General features: G+C 40.7%; 1 pseudogene; it reads left to right on the top strand.

Moving 5' to 3' along the window:
• The first annotated feature begins 16,745 nt into the window (after positions 1-16,745).
• Positions 16,746-24,802, top strand: part of LOC105523095 — a 34,901-nt pseudogene continuing 26,844 nt past the window's right edge.

The raw sequence follows: 24,802 nt of genomic DNA, 5'->3' as shown, positions 1-24,802 counted from the left end.
CCTTTGGTCTTTGATGACGGTGATGAACTGATGGGGTTTTGGTGTGGGTGTCCTTTCTGTTTGTTAGTTTTCCTTCTAACAGTCAGGACCCTCAGCTGTAGGTCTGTTGGAGATTGCTTGAGGTCCACTCCAGACCCTGTTTGCCTGGGTATCAGCAGCGGAGGCTGCAGAAGATAGAATATTGCTGAACAGCAAGTGTTTCTGTCTGATTCTTGCTCTGGAAGCTTCGTCTCAGGGGTGTACCCTGCCGTGTTAGGTGTGAGGTGTCGGTCTGCACCCAGTGGGGGATGTCTCCCAGTTAGGCTACTCAGGGGTCAGGGACCCACTTGAGCAGGCAGTCTGTCCGTTCTCAGATCTCCACCTCTGTGCTGGGAGATCCACTGCTCTCTTCAAAGCTGTCAGACAGGGTCATTTACCTCTGCTGAGGTTTCTGCTGCTTTTTGTTTAGCTACGCCTTGTCCCCAGAGATGGAGTCTACAGAGATAGGTAGGCCCCCTTGAGCTGTGGTGGGCTCCACCCAGTTCGAGCTTCCCGGGGCGGCTTTGTTTACCTACTTAAGCCTCAGCAATGGCGGGCAACCCTCCCCCAGCCTTGCTGCTGCCTTGCAGTTAGATCTCAGACTGCTGTGCTAGCAAGGAGGGAGGCTCCATGGGTGTGGGACCCTCCCATCCAGGTGTGGGATATAATCTCTTGGTGTGCCATTTGCTAAGACCCTTGGTAAAGCACAGTATTAGGGTGGGAGTTACCCGATTTTCCAGGTGTTGTGTGTCTCAGTTTCCCTTGGCTAGCAAAAGGGATTCCCTTCCCCCTTGTGCTTCCCAGGTGAGGAGATGGCTCGCCCTGCTTCAGCTCTTGCTGGTCGGGCTGCACTAGCTGACCAGCACCAATTGTCCGGCACTCCCGAGTGAGATGAACCTGGTACCTCAGTTGAAAATGCAGAAATCACCCGTCCTCTGTGTCGCTCGCGCTGGGAGCTGGAGGCTGGAGCTGTTCCTATTTGGCCATCTTGCTCCGGGCAGCTCTGTATGTTTTCTAATGTTATTTTTAAAATAAAGGGAAATGACACACACATAAAATCTCTAAAATCTCTAAGGCTCTCAGAGATTACTTTAGTGGTCTTTTCTTATAATTGCCATTAACATAAATTCAACTCAACCCAGCTTAAGAAAAAAAAAAGAGAGTTTTAGAGTCATAATTAGGATATCCTTTGTAATCTAAGTTCCAGGATGCATGCCAGGGATAGACCAAAAAGGAACTGGAGGAATGTGTGGGACCCAGGATGGCTATTGCTTTTCACATCTTCTGTCTTAATGTCTCTCTGTGTAACAGCATATATCAGCTCTCATTTACATATACACAGTTAACCCTTGAACAATTCTGGGGTTAGAGGCATTGGCCTTTCATGCAGTCAAAAATCTGCAGGTAACTGTGACTCACCACATTTAACTACTAATAGCCTACTGTTGACTGAAAGTTTTGCTAATAACAAAAACAGTCAGTTAACACATATTTTATATGCTATATGTATTACATACCGTATCTGTACAATAAAGTGAAGGAAAAGAAAATGTTATTAAGAAAATGATTAAGGAAGAGAAAATATATTTCCTCTTCATTAAGTGGTAGTGAATGATGATAAACGTCTTCATATTCATCACCACCTTCATGGTGAGTAGGCTGAAGTGAAGAGGAAGTGGAGGGGTTGATCTTTCTGTCTCAGCAGTGGGAGAGGTGGAAGATGTGGAGGAGGAGGAGGAAGGAGAGTCAAGAGAGGCAGGCACACTCAGTGTAGCTTTTGTTGAAAAAACTCCACGTGTAAGTGGACCCATGTGGTTCAAACCCATATTGTTCAAGGATCAATTGTATATATCTGTGTTTTTTATTCATTTAATATTTAATGAATAAAAGTGATATGCTGATACACACACATACACATATATATACATCTTTAATAAAGTTTTCAAACATAAAACTACAGAAAATATCATATTAGACAACTATATACCCATCACTACTAACATTTAGCTTATATTAACATTTTGTGGTATCTGTCCAAAATCCAACTACATTAATTTTTTACTCTGCATCTCTATGTTGAAATAATCACTATTCTGAATTTTTTTTAGATATTATCCTAACACATATATCTACATTACTGTACACAGACTGTTACGGGTACCATACCACATTTGGAGACCTTAACTGTTTTGTAAGTGATGTCACAAAGTTCACATTTATTTAAATTTTCTTTTCTCTCCCCAGGTATCTTTCCTTGAGTTTTGCTTATGTTGACAGGCACAGCTGCAGTTTATTCAAGTTAAATAATCTGTCATATTTGTTGCATGAGTAGCTTTAGCCCATGCTCCGTTAGTTACCATGTTTTTGTGATTATAAAGGTTGCTGCAGCAAACATCTTTGTGCACCTGTGTAAATGTGTTTTCTGGGGAACATCCTAGAATTTAAACTGCAGACTCAGAGGGTTTGTACCTTTCATCTTCAGCTTTACTAGGTATCTCTAAATTGTTTTCTAAACTGTTTGTATCAATTTAGCTTTCTATCAGAAATGTTCGAATTTCTCTGTCTTCATGTCCCCACCCAAACTATTTTTTAGTAGGAAATTAGCTTTCTTCTGCATGGTTTCTAGCAAAGTTGAACATTTCACGTTATTTATTTATAAGATAATTCGTGAGTCTAATAATGTACCCCCCCTGGAAATTGGAAAATATTAACACCATCAGGAATGAAAACATTACATATTAAGATATGTGGGATGGTGCGAAAGCACCAAAGAAAACTATCTTTTTTGCTTTTGCTCTGAGTGAGCAAAGTCCTCCTCTGAGACTTCTGTCTGCAGGTGCCTTGCAGTGTTTGAGTTTAAAATGAACACTACTCACATGGTTCAGGAACACTGCGGTAGACTAAATGTGTTGTGGGAGCGGGAGTAGGTGTCCTTTGGGAGAGTTTGGGATTTGAGACAACACATCATAAATCTCACTACCCAAATCACGGCCAAGAGTAAAACACCAGATACCCAGGCTCCCCCAGAGATAAAGCTCCAGCATTTCTAGTCCAGCTGTAAGGCAGCTCTGACTCCACCCGTGGTGTGTCCCTTGATGGTGGGATGAGAAATAGGCAGTTCCCACAAGAGGAAGAGCTCTGGGCACATACAACAAAAAGGCATCCATTGATATCTGAGTTCAGACTTACTCTTTTGGGCAGCTACACCCAATCGTGGATTTAAGAAAAAAAATGCAAGGAGGCCAGAAGAGAATTGTATGTATGTAATCAGGAAAAAATTCTGTCGTTTTCTTTTTCTTGCCCAAAAGACTCATAATTTTTAAAGGCAGCATCTGCCCCGTCAGTTCATGCGTATGTCCCATCCGTAATGACTGGTGGTATCTGAGTCTGCATGAAGGAACCCTAAAGCCTATAGAAAATACAAAAGGATGAATGTGTTCCTGTGATGCTGTTCTCACTATCAGAAATTCCCCAGTCCCTGAATCCCCAGCTTTCTACAGGTCTTGCTCTGCTCTTCAGTTTCTGGAAATAGCTCCTTTGCTCACCTTCTCTCCGCCCTCACAGAGTAATTCTGCTGAGGTTTTTCCCCCACCTCATTCTCATTTTTAAATCAGAACTAAACTCTTAGAATGCTGGTAATAGCCTGCTGTGTTCCTTAGGCTATTATACAATGACTTTGCCTTTTCAAAGCTTTTAAAGTTAGCTAAAAAGACAAGAAAACAACTTGTGTGAGACAAAAAGGAGGAGGCTAGAATTTTGAATAGTTTCAAGAACGACAAAGAGTAACACTGATACGTAAGTTTCAGCTTTAGTGCCAGAGCAGGGCAATGGGTAGTGACCCTGTGGATGTGTAAAGTGCACATTTAATTGGTTACAGCGGTTTCTAATAATTGGTTGTTGGAGATGATGACCACAACAATAGTGCCATCTATTAGGGGCCAGGCAGGTTACTAGGTGTTTTAATTCACCATTTCATTCAATCTTCACAACCATCCTATGATATAGACACTATTACAAGATGCGAAAACGGAGGCTTACTAAAAGTTAGGTAAATTGCTCAACTTCATACAGCAATTTTGCCATGGATATGGGAGGGAGGGATGGTACCACAAATGTCATTGAGTTTTCAATTCATTGCAAGAGAAGCTGTACCTTATTGTAGAGACTGGTGAACTACAGCCAGTGGACCAAATATAACTGTTACCTCTTTTTGTAAATAAAGTTTTATTGGTACATAGTCACACCCTTTAATTTACATATTATCTATAGTTGCTTTCACACTAGTATGGTAGAGATTGGTAGTTGTGACAGAGACCTTGTGGCCTGCAAAGCCTATTAATTTTTGCTATCTAGCTCTTACAGAAAACGTTTGCCTAGCCCTGCCCTGTTCAGTTCCTTTAGAGCAAGCTTGTCCAACCTGTGGCCAGTGGGATGCATGAGGACCAGGATTTGTTTGGCTTTGAATGCAGCCCAACACAAATTCGTAAACTTTCTTAAAATATTATGAGATTGTTGTTTTCTTTTTGCTCATCAGCTATCATTAGTGTTAGTGTATTTTATGTGTGACCCAAGACAATTCTTCTTCCAGTGAGGCCCAGGGAAGCCAAAAGACTGGACCTCCTGCCTTGGAGCCTTTTGGATAAACCCTGTTCTAATTTCTTCCCCTTCATTCCTTCATGTTGAATTCTAAGATCCAACCTACAATTGGAGGCGACCATTCTTTCTAGATAATTCTCCAGTGATTTTTAGAATCTCAAGTCTACACACATGATTCACGTTTGGCAGCTGTCTTCTTTAATCTGCTTGGCAAATCTCCTAATATAGCTCCATACTTTTTCCTACAGCTTAAAGCAGAAGTGTATTTTTCTCTGTGCCTTCTAACATAGGGCTCTTTTGTGATTCCAGGGCCTCTGAAAGATGAAGGTTCTCAAAAGTGTAGGTGTGTTATTTTGCATTTTACTCATATCATTCTATAGCTCATCCTCATGTTTTCATTGTAGGGATTATAAGCATCAGGAACCACTTTATAAAACCCTGCCTTTTTCACCATATTGAATCTGCCTTGCTCGAGTGCATTTTTGGCATCTACTGAGCATCAGTAGATTCTCAAGCAGAAAGAAAGTGAAGAGGCTATTCTTCACGAAGAAGGGTTCACACTTGTTTTATGGAGTTTAACACACAGCTCCATGAGGTCAAATATTTTAGCTGTTGTCTTCTCATCTCTGGCCCCAGCATTTAGCAGTCTGGTTCACTAAGTGTTATGAATCAATGAATAAATGAATGACTATAAAGGAACACCTCAAGGAATGAGATGACACAGTTGATTCTTCTTCCATGGTTTCACTAATTTCCAAATTTCTTGTTCAGTGTCTCACTGGCTTCTAGGACCAATTGAACCTCTAGACAGAGTAAATATATTAAAGCACTGGTTCTCTAATTCTGTAGGTTGGCACAATCTCAGATTTGCAATTGGTTTCCTCTAAAAATTTTTAGGTCTTTACTATGCAACCAACGACCACCTAGAACCCTATCAAGCTACATTTGTAAGAATGGCCATATTTCTGTTTATTAGTTTCTCATTGCTGCTGTGGAAAATTACCATAAACTTGGAGATGTAAAACAATACAACTTATTATTATAGTTCTGGAGATCCAAAATAGGTTTCATTGTACTAAAATCAAGGTGTCAACAAGTCTGTGTTCCTTTCAGAGGCTTAGGAGAGAAGCTGTTTCCTTGCCTTTTCAGTTCCTAGGGGCCACCTGCATTTCTTGGCCCGTGGCCTCCTTCTTTCATCATCAAAACAAGCAGCTTAGCATGTTGAATCTCTCTTTCTCCCTCTCTGATCTCTGCTTTCTTTGTCACATCTCCTCTAACTCCATGTGTCCTCTCCCTCCTATAAGGATGCTGTGATTTGTTGGACCCACCAGAATAATCCCCCCATCTCGAGATCCCTTACTAGGTCACATTTGCAAAGTACCTGCTGCCCTGGAAAGTCACATATTTACAGGCTCTGGGGATTGGAAAACGGACATCTTTGAGAAGGTGTTATTCAGCTTACCACACTATCTTTTCCTCCTTATATAGATGGGTCCTTGGCTTTCTACCTTGTATCCCAGAGAACATCCCAGAGAACAGTGTGTCAAAAAGGAGGTTTCCATGGGCCTCTGCCTTCGGCTTGCTGCAACTCTCCCGAGGCCCTCCTCTCTGTTCTGGGCTCTGCTTTCTGTCTGCTGCTGAGTCTCCTCATCTCTCTGACTGTAGTTTTACACGTGGCTACTGCTGAGATCAACATTAAGTAAACAGCATACCATTTTAGGTCTGGTTTCTGCATCCATACAACATCTACTCTCCACCCTTACAGAGGCCTGACTGTGGAGATATTCAGGGAGCAATGATTCATGGACAGAGTGGCTATTGATGTGGCCAACCAAATTTGTTAGGAACGGTGATAGTAGAAAACTCCCAGTTCTATCTGAAGCAGTCCACACCTCAACTTTCTTTTTGGTTTTCTCATTGATAACATCTGAATAACCTCTTTCCAGTTTTACTTTACCTCTGGAGTTTGGGTTTTTGTTTTTTTTTCCTTCACCCTACAATGTATCCCCCTGGATTCCAGATAAACCATGATTCCTAAACATATGCAACCACGATCAGCTTGGCTTGGCCACGACTCCACTTAGCTCTTTATCCAGCTGCCTTGCTCCAGTCACACCTGCGTTCTGTGAGGAACCAAAGAGATTGCTGCAAGGCTTCCTGGGACTTAAAGTGACTGTATTAGTGATATTCTCTGCAAGTGTTAAAGATAGAAAACACAAGTAAACACGACAAAACTGAAGCCAAACTGAAATCTGGGGTACACTTCATTTTCAAGAAAATCATCAGAGAAATCCTTGACAGGAAGATTAACAAGTGAGGATGCTCATTTTAATCACTAGGAGATAAACAGAGCTTTTTACAGCTTGAAAACAAAGACTCAAAAACAAGAACTGATCATGTGTTTAGCTGATTCTTTTTTCACCAGCGGATTCAAAGCTTGACCCATCGTTAATTATTTTCTTACTGTCCACTGTTTTTTGACTTTATGTCACTATCTAAAAATATTTCAAAATCTTTGAAACTAAAACAGTCTTTTGTTGAGGCAACTGAAGCTATTGACCTGAAGGCTCACACCAGGCTATCTGGAAGGGTGTTTATTACGAGAAACTCATGGAAAAGAAGTGGATGCCCCACTACTATTCACTACATTCTAGGCGGTACATAAGGATCTAGCAGGGTCAGAAGTCAGACTTGGGGAAAGAGACCTGGCCAAGGCCTGTCGGGGTTTTAAGCTTCATGACTGGAAAAGTATCTATTCCAACCTGATCTAATCAGGGGCTCGTTCCAGGCCTGGTGGTCATAACCTCAGCAATCTGCCCATACTGCTTGCCTTCAACACTTGACTCAGCTGACCAAGTTTCTCTGGATCTCTGTAGGAGGCCAACTCTGGGATGGCAACATTCAGTACATCAGAGAATGAATCAGAACAACTTAACCCTACCTGTCAGTCCATTCCCCCACTCCCAAGGAGTACACGGCTCAGGTTGGAAAGCCTCAGGTCTGGTTGTGGGGTTGCCCAGGCAGTGCCTAGCAAAAGAGTGGTGTGAAGTTGAACAAGGCTGGCATCCACAGCTTCAGCATAGGGTCAAAAACATGTGAAATAGGGCAGAATTACATGACACAGGGTAAAGGTAAAACTCTCCCTATTTTAATTCATTTCAAGGATTTTGAAATATTTTTAGATAATGACATAAAGTAAAAAAACAAAACCAAAAACAATGACTAGTAAGAAAATAATTAATGAATGGGTCAGACTTTGACTTTTTAGCTCTGTTTGTTTGGACCACTGATTGCCAGTTGACAGACAGCAGTACCTGCAAAGTGTGCAGTGTCCCCCACAGTTTTATGGGCAATGCATTAAGATTTCCCCAGTTGGCCTAGAATGGTGGTTCATGCCTGTAATCCCAGCACTTTGGAAGGCTGAGGTTGGACCAATCACTTGCGCCCAGGAGTTTGAGTCCAGCCTGGGCAACATAATAGACCTTGTCTTTACAAAAAAATTTAAAAATTATCCAGATATGCTGGTGCATGCCTGTGGTCACAGCTACTTGGATTGTGCCATTGCCTTCCATCCTAGGTGACAGAGTGTGACCCTGTCTCAAAAAATAAAAAAGAAGAAAGGAAGAAAGGAAGAAAGGAAGGAAGGAAGGAGGGAGGGAGGGAAGGAAGGAAGGAAGGAAGGAAGGAAGGAAGGAAGGGAGGAAGGGAAGGAAGGAAGGAAGGAAGAAATATCCCTCAACTGCCTGAGAACATCATAGTAGAGGAAATAAAAAGAAGTGTGGAAGAGATGTCTAGGATGGAGGAAATTTCATTGGTTGGCTGGATGATATCTGGATATCCCAATAGCAAATTTCATTTTCACTCTAATGATTGAATCTTTCCGAGGGCAGTGGAGGTCTGGATAAAAGTGGGGAGCTTATGGCTTTTCAGTCTTCCTTGACTATCCACCCACTAATCCTTGTGCTGACTGACCACTTTGCTCTCATAAATTCGGAGGAAAGGTGCATAGCTTTGCCCTTTGGGTCCTCCACAGCCTCATCTTCTGGATACTCTCTAGCTTATGTCCTCTGAGGTGCGTCTGATTGTTTCTGTTAAAAAACATTGGCTTTTTAATAAAGCGGGAGTGGGACATCATCTGTCTCATTCCATCTGACCTCTTGTCTGAAAACCTGTAACCACATAGCCTAGCAGAGGAGCTTCATCAAGGGGTCTCAGAAGATGCTTCTTTCAGGTCTATTTATTCCCCTTTGCTGTTATTTCCTTCCCTTTTTCAGGCAGGTAGGTTGTCACTCTGGACAACACCTTGGTTTTCCTACTCCCTGCTGCATGTAACTGGGCATGTAGTAGTTCTTTGTAATCTTGAACTCACCATTCTGTCTCAGGAAGAGTCTGGGAAATGACTTTGTTTTGATAAAATCATCTAGTATTATTCTTGTAATGAGGTGATTGACATGAGTTACTTTCTACCCTCCTGGGTGTCAGTTTATCTTTTCCTGTAATGAAATCTGCCCCTTCTTAAGCAACTTCCTCCAAGCTTGTAAACAACCTAGGATATTTTCATAGGTGACAGTCTCTTGTCCTACCTTATCCTTTCATTTCTCCAGTTCGTGCTAGACTCCTGAATAGGAGATCCTCAGGAATTTCATCAAGAGTTGTCATTTTTTTCTCTTTCTGTCTTCCTCATCCTGGATAATTCTTTCTAAAGCCACTGAAAATAGCCACTGAGTATAAGTGATCACTAAGAGCAAGTGTAGAACTTCGCTGTCGACTGGAGCATGTGTGTGCCAGCTCAGCCACGAATGTGATCATCTGTTTAGAAAATCTTGGAAGTAAGGTATGAAGCTCTTTGGAGCACTCATTTTTTTACCGTACTTCATTTCAAGTCCATTTTTAGTGAGATGGATATTAGAAATGACTCTGCCTCCTTGGAGGAGGATTCTAGGCAGTTACAAAGCAAGTTAATTTGCTTTTTCCTTTTTTATTCTTCAATAAAATAGCTTTGAATTTAATATTCTTTCCCTTCTCTTTCTCTTTCTCTCTTTCTTTTTCTCCCGTCTGTCCATTCTTCCTTTCTTTTCTTTCTTTTATTATTTTTAACAGAAAATGAAACTTGCATCCAGAGAGATAACATGGCTTTTTAAGATCACATACCTCATTAGGAACATAACTGGCACTAGAATCCAAATCTTTGACTTGGATTTGGATTCTAGTGACCCACTCTAATTGGAAAGTGACCAGCATGGCAGATTCTACCCCTGACTTTATCATGGAATACAGCAAAAAGATGACTGAAGTCAAAATTGAGGTACCCTTTTTTCATGCTAGCTCTGCAACTTAAGAGCCATGCAAGTTTGACAAGTCATTTAAACATTTTAGATTTTAATTTTTCACCAGTATAATATATATAATGTCTTCCTTATAAATGAAACGTAATATATTTGTGGAATATTCTATATTTTAAGGACACTCAATGTAAGTTGTTATTTGGTGGGGTAATTGGGACCCAAAAGATACTTCTTTGTCATAATTACAGTTTCAATGTAAGTTTTATTTGAATATATAGATTTAAGGTCTCCAGAACCTTATCCAAGGGCTTTGGAGCTGAGCTTCATTGTTGTGTCTTCTGAGATTTTTGTTTCTCTTATCTATACATTTTATAATAATGGCTCTGAAAAATGCAAATGATTTGCCTTAGGCTACATCGTCATGTATCTCAGGGAAGATGGAAGGTCATTAACAACCTGGATTACCGAACTTCCTCATGCTAATAAAGCCACAGCACCGGTTTACACATTTGTATGCAGGAAAAGCAAATAGCTGATGGAAGCTCAGGGCTCCTCTGACCTTCAGTGGGCATTCCCCTGAGTACAAAACAAGCTCTACTGTGAAGATTTAAAAGTACAAGTGCAGTTTTCTCACCACAAGGTTTTCTAAGTTGTAAATTCTGAAAGAGATTCTATGAAAAGTTCAAAGTTGACTTCACCTAACTAGGAAGGATAAGTTTCTGCCCAAAATGGCATGTGAAACCCAACTCTGCTCATTCTTTTCTCAATGTATAGAGACTTTACCCACAGCCTCCAGTCAGTGGCTGAGAAGCAGCTTTGCTCAGCCCTGCTAGGCCTTATATGCTGTTGAGCTACTAGTCATAGGAAGAGAGCCCCTTTTCGGATCACCTGAGGTCAGGAGTTCAAGACCAGCTTGGCCAACATGGTGAAACCCCGTCTCTACTAAAAATACAAAAAATTAGTCGGGTGTTGTGGTGCACGCCTGTAGTGCCAGCTACACTGGAGGTTGAGACAGGAGAATTGCTTGAACCTGGGAGGCGGAGGCTGCAGTGAGTTGAGATCGTGCCACTGCACTCCAGCCTGGCAATACAGTGAGACTCCATCAAAAAAAAAAAAAAAAAAAAAAAAAGGAAAAAAACGAAAGAGAGCCCCTTCTTCCCTGGAGGACAATTTTATTTACACTATAATCATGTGTTATCTTGAGCCAAACAGTATGTTTGGCAAAAATAAAACCTCAGCAGGTAAATATAAAAGGAAAAACATAAAAGAAAAAAAATGACGTGCCTACAGTCATGATGCTGAAAGTTCAAATACAAAGAAGTCAAATTGTGTATCTGGAGGAATTAAACATTAAAAGGAAGTGAAATGAATCTGTGGCATCTGTGTCCTGGGACACAGGCACCATATAATTTTTTATTCCTGGGTTGTGAAGCACCGCAGGGACAATCTGCAATAAGTCTCTGTCCGCAGCTGCTCACATTCATGCCCCCTCACTTCACTTTGCTGTTCTCCATTTCATTTTATTCACCTCACATCACTTTTGTTTCCTCACAAGTTGTTCCTCATATTTACCATTCATGTCAAGCCAACAATTCTACCCCTGTGTCTTACTAATCTTAACAGAAGCTGTAAAATCCAGTTTCATTAGGAAGAGTAAAGCTGCCTGACATTCACTGCTTGAACTTCTTTTCTCTCAGCTGCAAAATTTTTATTCTTACTCATCTTCTGCACGAAGAACATTTTGATCATTTTCTTTATTTTTAAACCCCTTTTCTTTTTCAAGTGTAGTTATTCTATCTTTGTTAGATGATATCCATTTTTTAATCTCATCTGAATTTAGTTTCCTAAATTAATTTCCTCTCTTGTTTGAGGAAGTTTCCTTTCAACTAGATTTTGTTTTCTCTTTGGACAGCTTTGACCACCTTACCCTAAACAAACATAAAATGAAAAAAAAAATTTAAAAAGTTGCCTAAAATATTTCCTTAGCCATTGCAAATCATTTTTTTTTTATTTTCAAATATGAGATCTTGCTTTGTCACCCAGGCTGGAGGGTAGTGGTGTGGTCCTAGCTCACTGCAGCCTTGAACTCGAGGGCTCAAGTGATCTTCTTACATCCAGCTCCTGACTAGCTTGGAGTACTGGGACCACAGTACCATGCCTGGCTAGCAAATCCCTCCTTTACTCCCAAACTTCACAAAACTCCAATCTCTACATACTACTTATGCTCTCTCACTGTCTACTCTACCTCAACCCTAACATTCAGCATCCAGACTTTTCCACTGTCTCCTTTATTCAAACATGTCTGTTACAGGCCCAACAATTTAAGACCAACCTCACATTCCAAAATCAAAGCACCAAATCACATGCCATAGAAATACTGTAGCTGGATTCAGAATTTTGCAAAATTAGCCTGTTCTTCATCAACACATCCCTTGATCTCTGTTAGATGTTCGCCCCTAGTCTCTGTGGCTCATTTTGTTACCTGCACTTAGGATGTGAAATAGATACTACATACAGGTAACAGAATTTTATGATCTGAAATCCCACTTTTCTTTGGTGTATTCCTCTTTCTTCTCACAAGACCTTGTCCTTAATCACTTCAGCAGTCTCAGAACCCACATGGGCTGGAGAAGTGTTGCCTGGGCTCTACCCTCCTTACTTAACAATTAGCAGTAATCTTCTGCTCATGACATCCAATGGCTTTACCTTTATTTGTCCTTCCTGTTTTCTCTACATCCTGAGCTACTTTTGGCTACTTTGCTTCTTGATTTTTGCCTTCGCTTGGACTCCATGACTATGATGTTTCTGTTTTTTCTGGATTCTTCATCTGCCTTGACCTCAGCCTTCCCACTCTCCCCCAGTGTCTTTCCTCCATTCCCTTCTACCACCTTTCCACATGTTTTCTCTAGGAATTGTTATTTACCTGATGAACTTCAAATATCAGTCCAAAGAATGTAGGCCTTCAATTTCTTCTCACATTTTCTCATTCTGAACATTATCTATTTTGCAAACCCTCTTCAATCATTACTTTAACCTCGATTTCCCCATCTGTTCTTACTACTCAATTTTAGCTCAGGCTCTTATTAACTCCTCTTTATAGTGTTGCAATAGCTTCCTAAGGAGTGACACTACTTCCAGTGGCTCTCCCCTTCAATTCATCATGATTAGCTGCCAAATGAACTTCCCTAGATCATCGTTTTGATTCCAAACTCCTTTTATCACTCATTATCCCATAAATCTTTTAGCCAGTGGGCTTCCCCCGCCTATTTCTTCACACTGCACAGTCTCCTACAGTGTTGCCTAAACTAGACACTTTCCTCTCATTCTTGTTGTTGAAGTCCTATCTATTGTCCAAAGCCCAGGCACAATGCCGTCTCTTTTATAATGCCTTTCTTAAGATATTTAGATTAAAAGGAGTTCTCCCTTTGAACTCCTATAGTTCTTTGAATTATTAAAATGTCAGTTATCATAATGAACCTTGAATTACAACTTTTATGCACATATAAAGTCTCTCTTATTCTTCCAAATCTTCTTCAATGTCTATCAAACTAACTTGGAAATTGTAGGGAATAATGTATGTTTCTTAAATGAATAGTAATTACTTATTTTGGAGCATTCAGAGGCCATTCCTTCATCACAGCTCAGTTGCAGAAGGGAGAAACATAAAAGTTTTATCATCATTTAAAAAAATCTTCACTCCTATGAATTAGCATTAATGGACACTGGTTCTGCTTCTTCTGCCACCCTATTTCCAACTTTGCTTCAAAAGATTCTTTCTTTTGCACTGAGGAGAATTTTCAAGACTAAACCATTCTGCCTATTGGATAGGCAGGATGCTAATGAAGCATATGAGAATCCTACTGTGTTTTGGTAAATTATATGTTTAATTTTATTATTCTTTACTACGATTAAAAAATCCTGCTCATTAGAGGGAGTTTTAAGAGAATATATGTAATAGATAAATAAAATAGTGAAATTACTCATTATGCACAATCTCAATACCTGTAAATCTCCATAGCCATAATCACTGTTAGTATTTTGGTTATATTAAATACATTTATTCCCAAACTTCCCCAAGTTCTCCCAAGCCAAGAGAATAATTATTAGTTATGCCCAGTTTCTGGGGCATTTCTCTTACTGAGCGCGGCTACAGGGACCAAACCCTTTTCCCAGCTGTTTATCCCAGTCTGGTATTCTGGGGGTTCCTAGAACAGGTTCCCTGTGCTCATACAATAAGAAGGTCACTGCCTTCACTACTCTGCGTTGCTAGTGGGGGTCTTTAGAGCCAGACCCTATTTCATCATGCCCAACAGCCTCAACTGTTGACTTCTGCACCATTCTGGAGGGGTCTCACAGCAGAGTTCTTTAGGTTACAATATGTTACACGGGTGAGTCAGTTTATTTTGGGAGGGGGCAGATTTGATAAATGACCATATTTGTTCCCTAGAACAGTGAGGCCAGTATATTGCTCCATTGGGAACAGAATCTGTTAACATCCATCATTCAAAACTCAAAATCTCTTCAGTCTGGTCTTCAGCCTTTTGTCTAAATCTGATTTTTATTGGTTTCATCTGAAATCTATTTGATATACTATCTTAGTGGTCACAACCTTTCTTTCCCAACATTTAGTTGCTTGGATGTGCCTCTGCTTCCACAGGCTAGATGCTAGGTGCTTTGATTAACCAGTACAAATTCCTACATAATGGAGCTCCTATTGTGAAGGAAGTATAAAGTATAAAGAAAGTTTATGAACTTTCTTCACAAACCTTTATGAAAAAAAAATATATATATAGGTTTGATGATAGTATAGAGTAGGGTTCAGAGTTGGTTACATGACTAGGATGCTGTTGGTGAGACCACCCCCAAATTAGAGAGAAACATATGTTGTGTTGAAGGATCCCATCACCACCTGGGGCTCGATTTTGTTTTCATTGAAAATAAAGACACCAGAGAACACTGGTAAAATTTGTATATGACATGAAGCTTGGATGAGGGGTTTACCCATACCTAAAAGGATGCCAGCAAGCATAAATGTCAAGATCTAATAGGATAACAATGAGTAGGAATAGAATTTTCAGCACATGCTCCAAAGGGCAATTTCATAGGCATGGGTAAAAAGAGACATAGTTTGCCAGTAAGTTGACTTGTAGAGAAGGCCTGGAGTATTATTGATGGGTTCAAGTGCCTGTAGGGAGTTAAGTGTCACAACAGTGGTCATGAAAATCTTAGGTGTCGCCAACGAAAGTACTTTCAGATCAAAAGAGATTACAGTCAAGTTTGTGCTGGACAGATCAAACCTAGACTATTGTGTTCTGAATGGGGCATTACTTTTTGAGGGGAATGATGAAAGGTTAAAGTAACCAGGATGATGAACTAGCTCAAAACCAAGAAATACTAGGAAAAAAATGTGGATGGCTCTAAGCTCGACATAGAAAAGAAATAGTGAAGATATTATAGCTGCCTTCCAGCATCAGTACATGCTGTCTTCACTCTGCATCACTCCTGAGAGGAAGAGGAGAGAAAGAAATAAATGTACTTAGTACCACGATGTGTCCAGCCTGAGCTAGGCTTGTTTCATGTGTGTGTGTGTGTGTGTGTGTGTGTGTGTATATATATATATATATATATATATATATATAATTTTATCAAAATCTCACAGCAATTTTATAAAGTAGGGATTGTTATGTTACTTTCTAATTGAGAATCCTGAAACACAGAGAACTTTAGAAACTTCTTCAAGGTATCACGCCAAGTTAGGAAATATAGAGTTAGAGTTATAGAATTTAGATTCTATGGCAAGAACCTGTGATTCTCTCAGGACACAACCCCTCTCCCTCCTCATCCCGTGTTGTTTGTGAGGCTCTGGACTCCCTTCCTGAATGCAAGGATGAGTAGGACACAGTTCAGTCCTGCTCAATCACGATATGGGTTCTGTGTCTCAATGACTCAATCCATGCACATGGGATTCATTCCAAGACCTTTGACAGTGACATCAGGGAAGAGGCATATTTATCTTTCAATGGGATTCTGAAAGGCTAAGTAAGATACAAGCCTTGAGCTCCTAGGAGACATTTTGCCACCATGAGGCAAAATATGGTACCTGACGATGATGCCAACCCAAAGGAATATGTTGTTAAATGTAATCTGTTCTATGTTTTTAAGGATAATTTTATTATCATTCTAATGTCACAAGGGATAAAACAGGGTTGTTGGCAATATCAAGTTCACAGTGTTATTCTGGGGAGAGCCAAAATTCATATCCACTTTGCCACATTTCTTAGATACTCATTGAATATTATCGCTGCTTTTACTTGGATGTTAAAAAAAAATAAAACTGAGTACACGATTATTCACAAGCTATTTGTCTCACCTCATATCTGACCCTAATCATAGAATTTTATGTTTTGGGGGTAGGCTAACATAGTGCCAAATTTAGGTAGGGATGCAAAGTTAAGTAACTTTTCTGAGAAGGTTTCTCTTAGAGTATAACGTGGCCATTTAGATCATTTTACTTTGGTAATTTTGCCATTCCTCCTTGTTTCTACTGCTGAGAAAGCCAAAGAAAATTATTTATTATCTATTTGCACTGCCTCTTGCAGTGGGATGCATAGTGGTTGCCTTTTTGATTATGATTCACTAGTAATCATATGAACAGCTAGGAACTCAAAACAGGTGTTGAACTGTTGCAGATTGCTTGGGAATGGAGAGAAAGGGTACTTATAGATTAAAATGATTTCTGAGCTTCTTTCCTGAATCATAGATCTTCAGCTAACAGATTCACACTGGAAAGAAAAATTAGAAATCCAGCAACACAGAGAACAGGTCCCTCTGCTTTGCCCAAAAATCATGTCTCTAGATCAAGCTGCAACTCTTAATGGTTATGAACCTTTAACTGATGGCAAAAGGTAGAAGTAATGGAGGTCTTTATACAATACATGAGAAATACTATCGACTCCTTTTTCCCATAAGACACTGAAATCTAAATGTCATTATTTCAGTAGGTCGTAATTTGTCACATTTTACCAAGTCTCTCTTTAAAAAATCAATATATTTTAATACCGTGTGGTAGTGAGTGTCCTCACTGACAGTCCCATTCATTTATAAGCCACTAACTTTTCCGGCTTATTCAATAGAGCATTTGAAGCTGAATTTATTTAAAGACACCAACATTGATAGGATGTGAACCTTAAAGATAGGTGATATTTAAATATATTACTTTATTATTCGTATAGCTTTAGGAAATATAGAAATATCACGGATAATTGATTTAGAACTGAAGTACGCTATAGCTAACCTAGCTTTTACAATCATTACATTTAAGTTTCCTTCTCTCTGGCCTCTGCCAAATTCACTTCATCGGGAAGTATTTTCAATTCTCCAATTGCATTTGAAATATACCTGCTTTTTGTTTTCTTTTTTAAAATTATGATTGTTATTATTTTTCCTTCAAACTTAGATTCAGGGGCTCCATGGGCAGGTCTGTTATATGGGTAAATTGCGTGTCGCTGGGGTTTGGTGTACAAGGGAGGGTGGGAGGAAGGTGAGGACCCAGAAACTACCCATAGGTTACTATGCTTACTACCTGGGTGATGAAATAATTTGTACCTACTTTTTCTAAACCCTTGTTGCTAACATCTAACAGCTCTTGGCTAGCCTGCTACTGCAGTCTTTAACCTAGTCTCTTACCTTCTCCAATGGTCCTTCTATATTTCATTCTTCAAACACCAGCCAAAGTGATGTTTTTAAAAAATAAATCAAGTTACATCATTGTCTGCTTAAAATCCTTTTGGGCTCCCTATGGCACTTGTGATAAAAATCCTGAGCCTCTTTATCTTACCTCCAAGGTCGTTTGTGGTCTTGGCTCTGCCTCTTCCTTCCCCCTTGACAGCATGTTCCAGCCATAGCAGCCTTGTTTCCGCTCCTCAAACAGACCAAGTTCATTAATGCCTTGGGGCTTTCCATCTGCCTCATCTGCCTGGGATGCTCTTTTCTGAGACCTTTTTATGGCTGGCCCCTTGTCCTTCAGATCACAACATGTATAGCATCTTATGAGCAACAGCCTTTCTGATTGCCTGACCAAAGCAGCCAGTTCCAGTCCCTGTTTAGTTTTATCACAGCAATCGTCACTTCCTATATTTTTCTTATTTATTTGTTTATTGCCTAGCTCCCATCACTAGAATTTAGTTTCCCCAACAACTTGGAAGAGTGGGTGATCCTTGAGGTTCTCAGCACATGTTTAGTAAGTGAGAGTTTAACTATATTTCACCAATTTGTCAATATTATACTGGAGGTTCTAGCTAGTGCCAAAAAAAAAAAAAAAACCAAACAGGCAAAAAAAATGAAAAAGGCATGAATTGTGTTCTCTCTCTCTCTCTCCGTGTGTGTGTTTGTAATTTGTGTCTGACAAACATAAAAAAAGTGTTAGAAGATTTTCAATAAATTTTAATTTAATAGATATACTTGGTGAAGTATTGTAAGTTAACCAAGTTTATAAAAAGAGCAGTTCTTTTATCAGATTTTGAAATACAAAATACTAGTACTGGTGAACACTTGAATAGTCTATTTGCTCATTTCCAATACTTGCTATTAAGTAGTTTTTGAGCCTTTACTTTGTACCAGGCAGTGTACTAAGTAGCTTATATGCATGATTCTTGCTACAGTACTATTAATTTTATTATACAAATGAGAGGATTAAAGAGGATAAGGTCCTACCATGAATAAGGGTAGAGCTGTCATATAAACCCAAGTAATCTAACATACATAAATATCACCCAACAGACAGCACAGGAGTCCAGAGAAAGAGAGAAAGAATAAAGGGTGAGGAGGGATCGATAACCTCCACTCAAAGTCATAAGAAAATCAACTTAAAGAAGTCTGAGAACTATGTAAGAAACGGTGTTAGGAAAGAGATTAAGAGTAATGCCTTACCTTTATTGCTACCTCTACATAGACAAAGAAAAATTTAAAGGTTTTTGAGAATTCGGGATGAGTGGATCATGTTTGTTATCTGTTTATAACATCCCCTTCACCCAAGAAAACTCCTAGAAAATATTCAAAACTTAAAAAAAAATGAAGTTATTTCTAGATTAAGAAGGAAGGGCAAATGTTGCATTCTAAGTCAGTTTTGACATTGAATATATTTAGTAACATAGGTGTGTGTAAGTAGAACAAATAAAGATAAGTAGACAAAACCCATAGAATTTCAGGAAGAACAAACAAAAAAGAACAATCAAGGACTTCAGCTTCCATCTGAAGAAACTGAGAAGAGTAAATGAAACCAAGCAAGCAAAAGGAGAAAAAAATCAGAGCAGAAATCAATGAAATATAAAACAGGAAAAAGAAACAGAAAATCAACGTAACCAAAGGCTGATTTTCTGAGTTCAATAAAATTGATAAAACTAGCAAGACTGATCGGGCAAAAGAGACACAGATAGATATAGATACAAAGAGAGAGATAAGGATGTAAGAAGAGAGAGAGAAAGAGATGCGGAGAGAGAAAAAAGAGAGGGAGAAGACAGAACTACTAACACAAGGAATGAGAGCGGAGGCATAGCACAGATTCTACAGATATTAAAAGGATAATAAAGGAATATTATGACAACTATTTGCCAATAAATTCAATTAAACAATTTTGATGAAATGTGCAAACTGTTGAAATTAAAGAAAAAAAACCTGATTTGCTCTGTATCTATTAACAAAATTAAATTTGTAGTTAAGATTCTTTCTACAAAACCAACCTCTAAGTTTGAGGGTTTCATTGGTAAACCAAACATTTAACAATAGCAGTACTACCCAAAGTCCTCCACATGATTCCAGAGGATAGAACACTTCCCAACTTATTCCATAAGGCCAGAATTATCCTGATACCCAAACCATGAAGAGATATGTAAGAAAAAATTATGGAGAAAATTTTCTCATAAACATAGACGCAAAGTTTCCTAATAGAAGTTTAGTAAATAAAATCCAACATTATATAAATAATATATCATGAGCAAGTGGGTTTTATACAGGATTGCAAGATTACTTTAACATTTGAAAATAAATCAATATAACTCAAAGTGGATGAAAGACATAAACATAAAAGCTAAAACTCTAAAACTCTTAGAAGAAAACAGAAGAAAATCTTCATGCTACTGGATTTGGCAATGATTTCTCAGATATAACACCAAAAGCACAGGCAACAAAAGACAAGATAGATAGTTTCACCAAAATTTAAAACTTTTGTGCATCTAAGGACACTATCACCAGAAGGAAGACAACCCACAGAATGGGAGAAGATTTGCAAATTATATATCTGATAAGGGGCTAATGTGTAGAATAAATAAAGTACTGCTACAACTCAATAACAAAAAAATTAAAAAAAAAGTTGATTCAAAGATGGACAAAGGACTTGAATTGACATTTCACCAAATAAGATAGCCAGATGGCTGATAAGTACATGAAAAGTTGCTCAACATCACTAATCATCAGGGAAATACAAATGAAAACCATGAGATACTATCCATTTGGATGATTAATATTAAAAAGATGGAATATAAGAAGTATTGGTGAGGATGTGGAGAAACTGGACGTGCATTGCCAATGAGAATGTAAAATTGTGCAGTCATTGTGGAAAAAAGTCTGGCAGTTTCTCAGAAAAATTAAACATAGAATTACCTTATGAACAGCAGTTTCACTTTGAGGTATATACCCCCAAGTAATTGAAAACAGTAACTTCAACAGGTTTTGTACACTAATGTTTATCATAGCAGCATAATTTGCAATAGCCAAAGGGTGGATACGACCTAAGTGTCCATCCATGAATGAATGGATAAACAAAACATAGTGTAGAAATTCCTATACACATCACATGAATAAACCTTAAAAACATATGCAAAGTGAAATAAACCAGACAGAAAAAAGTAAATATTGTACATTTCCATTTATATGATACTATGGTCTGAATGCTTGTGTCCCTCACCTTCCAAATTTATATGTTGAAATAGTAACCCCCAAGGTGACGGTATTAGGAGAAGGGGCCTTTTGGAAAGTGAGTCATGAAGGTAAAGCCTTCATAAATGGGTTTAGTGCACTTAGAAAAAAGGCTCAGGGAAGCTTATTTGCTCCTTCCACCATGTGAGGACAGAGCTAGAAGGCACCATCTCCTAAACCAGGGAATAGGCCCTCACCAGACATCAAATCTGTCAGTGGCTTAATCTTGGACTTCCAAGGCTCCAGAACTGTGACAAATAAATTTATGTTGTTTATAATCTACTCAGTTTATAGTATTTTGTTATACTAGCCCAAACAGACTAAGACATATGCAGTACCTAGAATTGTAAAATGTATAGAGACAGAAAGTATGATAGTGGTTAACAGGGACTTGCGAGTGGGAGTAATAAAGAATTATTGCTTAATGGGTGTAAAGTTTTAGTTTGGGAAGATCAAAATGTTCTGGAGTCTGGGAGCTGGTGGCTTATACCACCAATCACTGTATTTTGGGAGGCCAAGGTGGGAGGATCACCTGGGGCCAGGAGTTCAAAGTTATAGTGAGCTGTGATTACACCACCACATTCCAGCCTGGGAGACAGACAGAGAGAGATCCTGTCTCTCCAAAACAAACAAACAAACAAACAAAAATGTTCTGGAGGTACATAATGGTAATAGTTGCACAACAATGTTAATGTACCTAACGCCACTGAACTATATACTTAAAAATAATAAAAACAATATGTTTCATATTATGTATATTTTACCATAATGAAAAAATTGACCATATACCTACAATTAAAACCTCATACTATAAAACTTCCTTAAGAAAGCATAGGGGAAAAATATGAATGACTTTGAATTAGGCAAATATTTCTCAGATATGACACTAAAAGCACAATTTAGGAAGGAAGATGATGAAAACCAGACTTCATCAAAGTTAAGAGCATTTGTTCTTCAAAAGAGAGACTAAAAGAAAATATTTGACTGAGTGCGGGGGCTCACACCTGTAATCCCAGCAGTTTGGGAGGCCAAGGCAGGTGGATCACGAAGTCGAGATTGAGATCAACCTGACCAACATGGCAAAACCCCATCTCTACTAAAAATACAAAAATTAGCTGGGCGTGGTGTCGGGCGCCTGTAGTCCCAGCTACTCAGGAGGCTGAGGCAGGAGAATCGCTTGAACCCGGGAGGCGGAGGCTGTAGACAGCCAAGATCATGCCACTGCACTCCAGCCTGGCAACAGAGTGAGATTCTGTCTCAAAAAAAAAACAAACACATAACTGTTAAAGGGCTTGTAGTCTGTGTTATATATTACTCTCAAAACATAAGAATAAGAAAATGAATAACCAATAACATTGAGCAAAAAGCTTGAACAGTCACTCCAAATATGAGACATGGATGACATAGACGAAAACAGCACATCATTCGTTGTTATGGAAATGCAAACTAAAATCCCAGTGAAATATCACTATATTCTAATACTCATTACATTTAAATTTAATTATTAAAATGGCTAAAGTGTAAAAGGCTGAGCATGCCAAGTGTTGGTAAGAATGTGGAGTAATTGGAACTCACACACTGCTTACAGGAATGTAAAATTTAGACAGACACCTGACATATGATTTAGTCATTATAATCCTGAGTATTTACCCCCAAGTATTATATCATTTACAAGGGATGGCAGCAGTGGGCCATCCGGAGCGACTGCTTGCATTGCGCTGGCTGCAGCGAGGGGTTGGGCAGTGTCCATGTTGGCAGAAGCGGCAGCAGGAGCGGCTGTGGGAGCCATGGGAGCCCTGTGCCCCACGTCCCCTGTGCCCTGGTATCCCCGAGACATCTGCCCCTACCTCCGTGCGGCTAGGCAGGACCTGCTCCCAGGCCTGGAACCTCCACCACTCTCGACCCTGGCCTCACATTGTCACTCTTGCCTGCCGCTGCTGCAGGGGTGGTGTGGGGAGGAGGCAGACAGTTCCCGGAGCCCACTCCTGGGAGGCCCCTGGAGCCTGCCACTCTGGGGGCCGCCACAATGGGGCTGGGTCGAGTCGCCTGCTGGTGAGGGAGCAGTGCAGTTGGGCACGAAGGGGCAGACAGAGAGGGGCTCCAACGTGGAGATCGGCCTGGAGTGGTGCCAGGCTCCATGGAGCTGGTAGGAGCCGGGCACAGGCAGCAACTCAAGTCGTGGCTGCGGACCTGGGCCTCCCTGTGGTCTTGGGTGCTGGCAGCAAGCAACAGTCCTGCCCACCCTGGGTGCAGATAACTGCCCAGCTGTGACTGCAGACCCAGGCATCTCTGCACTCTGGGGTCCCAGGAAGCCCCACTCACCCCTGCATTCTTGGAGATATCTGCTCCCATTGCCTGGGCTCTCCCTGCTTCTAGTGCCTGCTCTGGTCTTGGAGCAAGGATGGGGCTGAGCCAGGGTAAACATTTATGCAGCCTGGCTGGGTGTGTGTGAGCTTGGGACAGTGCTGAAACACCAGCCCCTTGCCTTCTCGCCCCCTCCCCTCTGGAGTTTGGGCACCAACAAGCATGGGAGGGAGGTCAAGGGGGGCCTGAGGACAGCCTGGCACTGGCCTGCAGGTGCCCCTTGGCATGAACAGTCTAGGCACCATGAATGGTGGCAGGAGGCAGACTCCTGGGCAGAAGGGGGTTAGTCCCTAGTGAAGCCCCACCTTCAAACCAGGTAGGGCCTGAAGCCTGGGGTCTGGGCCACCAGTCCCACCGACCAGAGGGGGAACTTGTGCTTTTCCCTAGGCCCACCCACGACTGCCCAGGGACCAATCAGCACCCACTTCCTTTCCTCAGAGGCCCATAAAACCCTCCCGGACTCAGTCAAACTCTAGCAGAGGATGAAGAGAGGACAGGGAGCAATGGGATGACCAGTTGCAGAGAGGCGCTACCCTCTCTGCTGAGAGCTCAACACTCATGGGGACAACCTGCCTAGCAGAGAGGAGCTACCCTTTCTGCTGAACGCTGAACACTGGTTGGAGCACCCTAACTACAGAAAGGAGCTGCCCACTGCAGGTCTCCTCTGAGCTGCTCAGTAAAGCCCTCTCATTGCTCAGTAAAGCCCTCTCATTCTTCCTGGACACAGGACAAGAACCCGGGACCCACCAAATGGTGAGGCTAAAAGAGTTGTTGTACAAACAGTGCTGAAACACATCCCTTGCTTGCCACATTGTGGGTGACAAGCAGGAGGGAAGAGAGGAGAAAAGAGCTGCCATCCTTCGGGAAGCCCAGACCTGGGAGCTCCCTGAGCCATGGCTGTGACTCCTCCTTTGGGGCCCTGTGGTTCCTGGAGTCTCCAAGCTTCTGGGCACCACTGCATTCTCTGGTGCCAACCATGGAAGCTGCTTGCAGTGTGCCTGGTCCAGAGCAGACTCACAGTGCGTTGGCATCTGGAGCTGCCCACCCCACTGCAGCAGCCAGCATGCCTGACTGTGCGGTGCCCGGATCCCATGCTCTCTTGCTCATGTACCTGTCACTGCTCCACTCCAGTCTCTTTGGAGGTGTGGCATCCAGGCTGGTAGCATGAGCCAAACACAGCCTGCCAGGACGAGTGGGCTCAGTGGGCCTGAGCAAATCTCTGGCAAAGGTACCGCCAGCCATAGAGGTTTCCAGCTAGAAAAGCAGCACCCCCTAAGGATCCCATAAGACAAGGATGTTCATAGTAGTTTTATTTGTAACAGCCAAAGACTAGAAACAACCCACATGCCCACCAACAGGTGATTAGCTGAACAAATTGTACACACACACACACACACACACACAGAGGAATATTACTCAGTAATAATGACTGAATTATTGATATTTGCAACAACAAGGATGAATCTCAAAATAATTTTTCTAACTGAAAAAGTCAGATTAAAAAAAAACAGTATCTGATGCCATTTATATAAAACTCTTGAAATTACACGCTAATATAGGGACAGAAA

The sequence above is a fragment of the Colobus angolensis genome, unplaced genomic scaffold, assembly GCF_000951035.1.
Source record: "Colobus angolensis palliatus isolate OR3802 unplaced genomic scaffold, Cang.pa_1.0 Scaffold45, whole genome shotgun sequence".
Classification (NCBI taxonomy): domain Eukaryota; kingdom Metazoa; phylum Chordata; class Mammalia; order Primates; family Cercopithecidae; genus Colobus; species Colobus angolensis.
The sequence above is the reverse complement of the archived record's forward strand: the minus strand, read 5'-3'. Positions and strand labels throughout refer to the sequence as shown.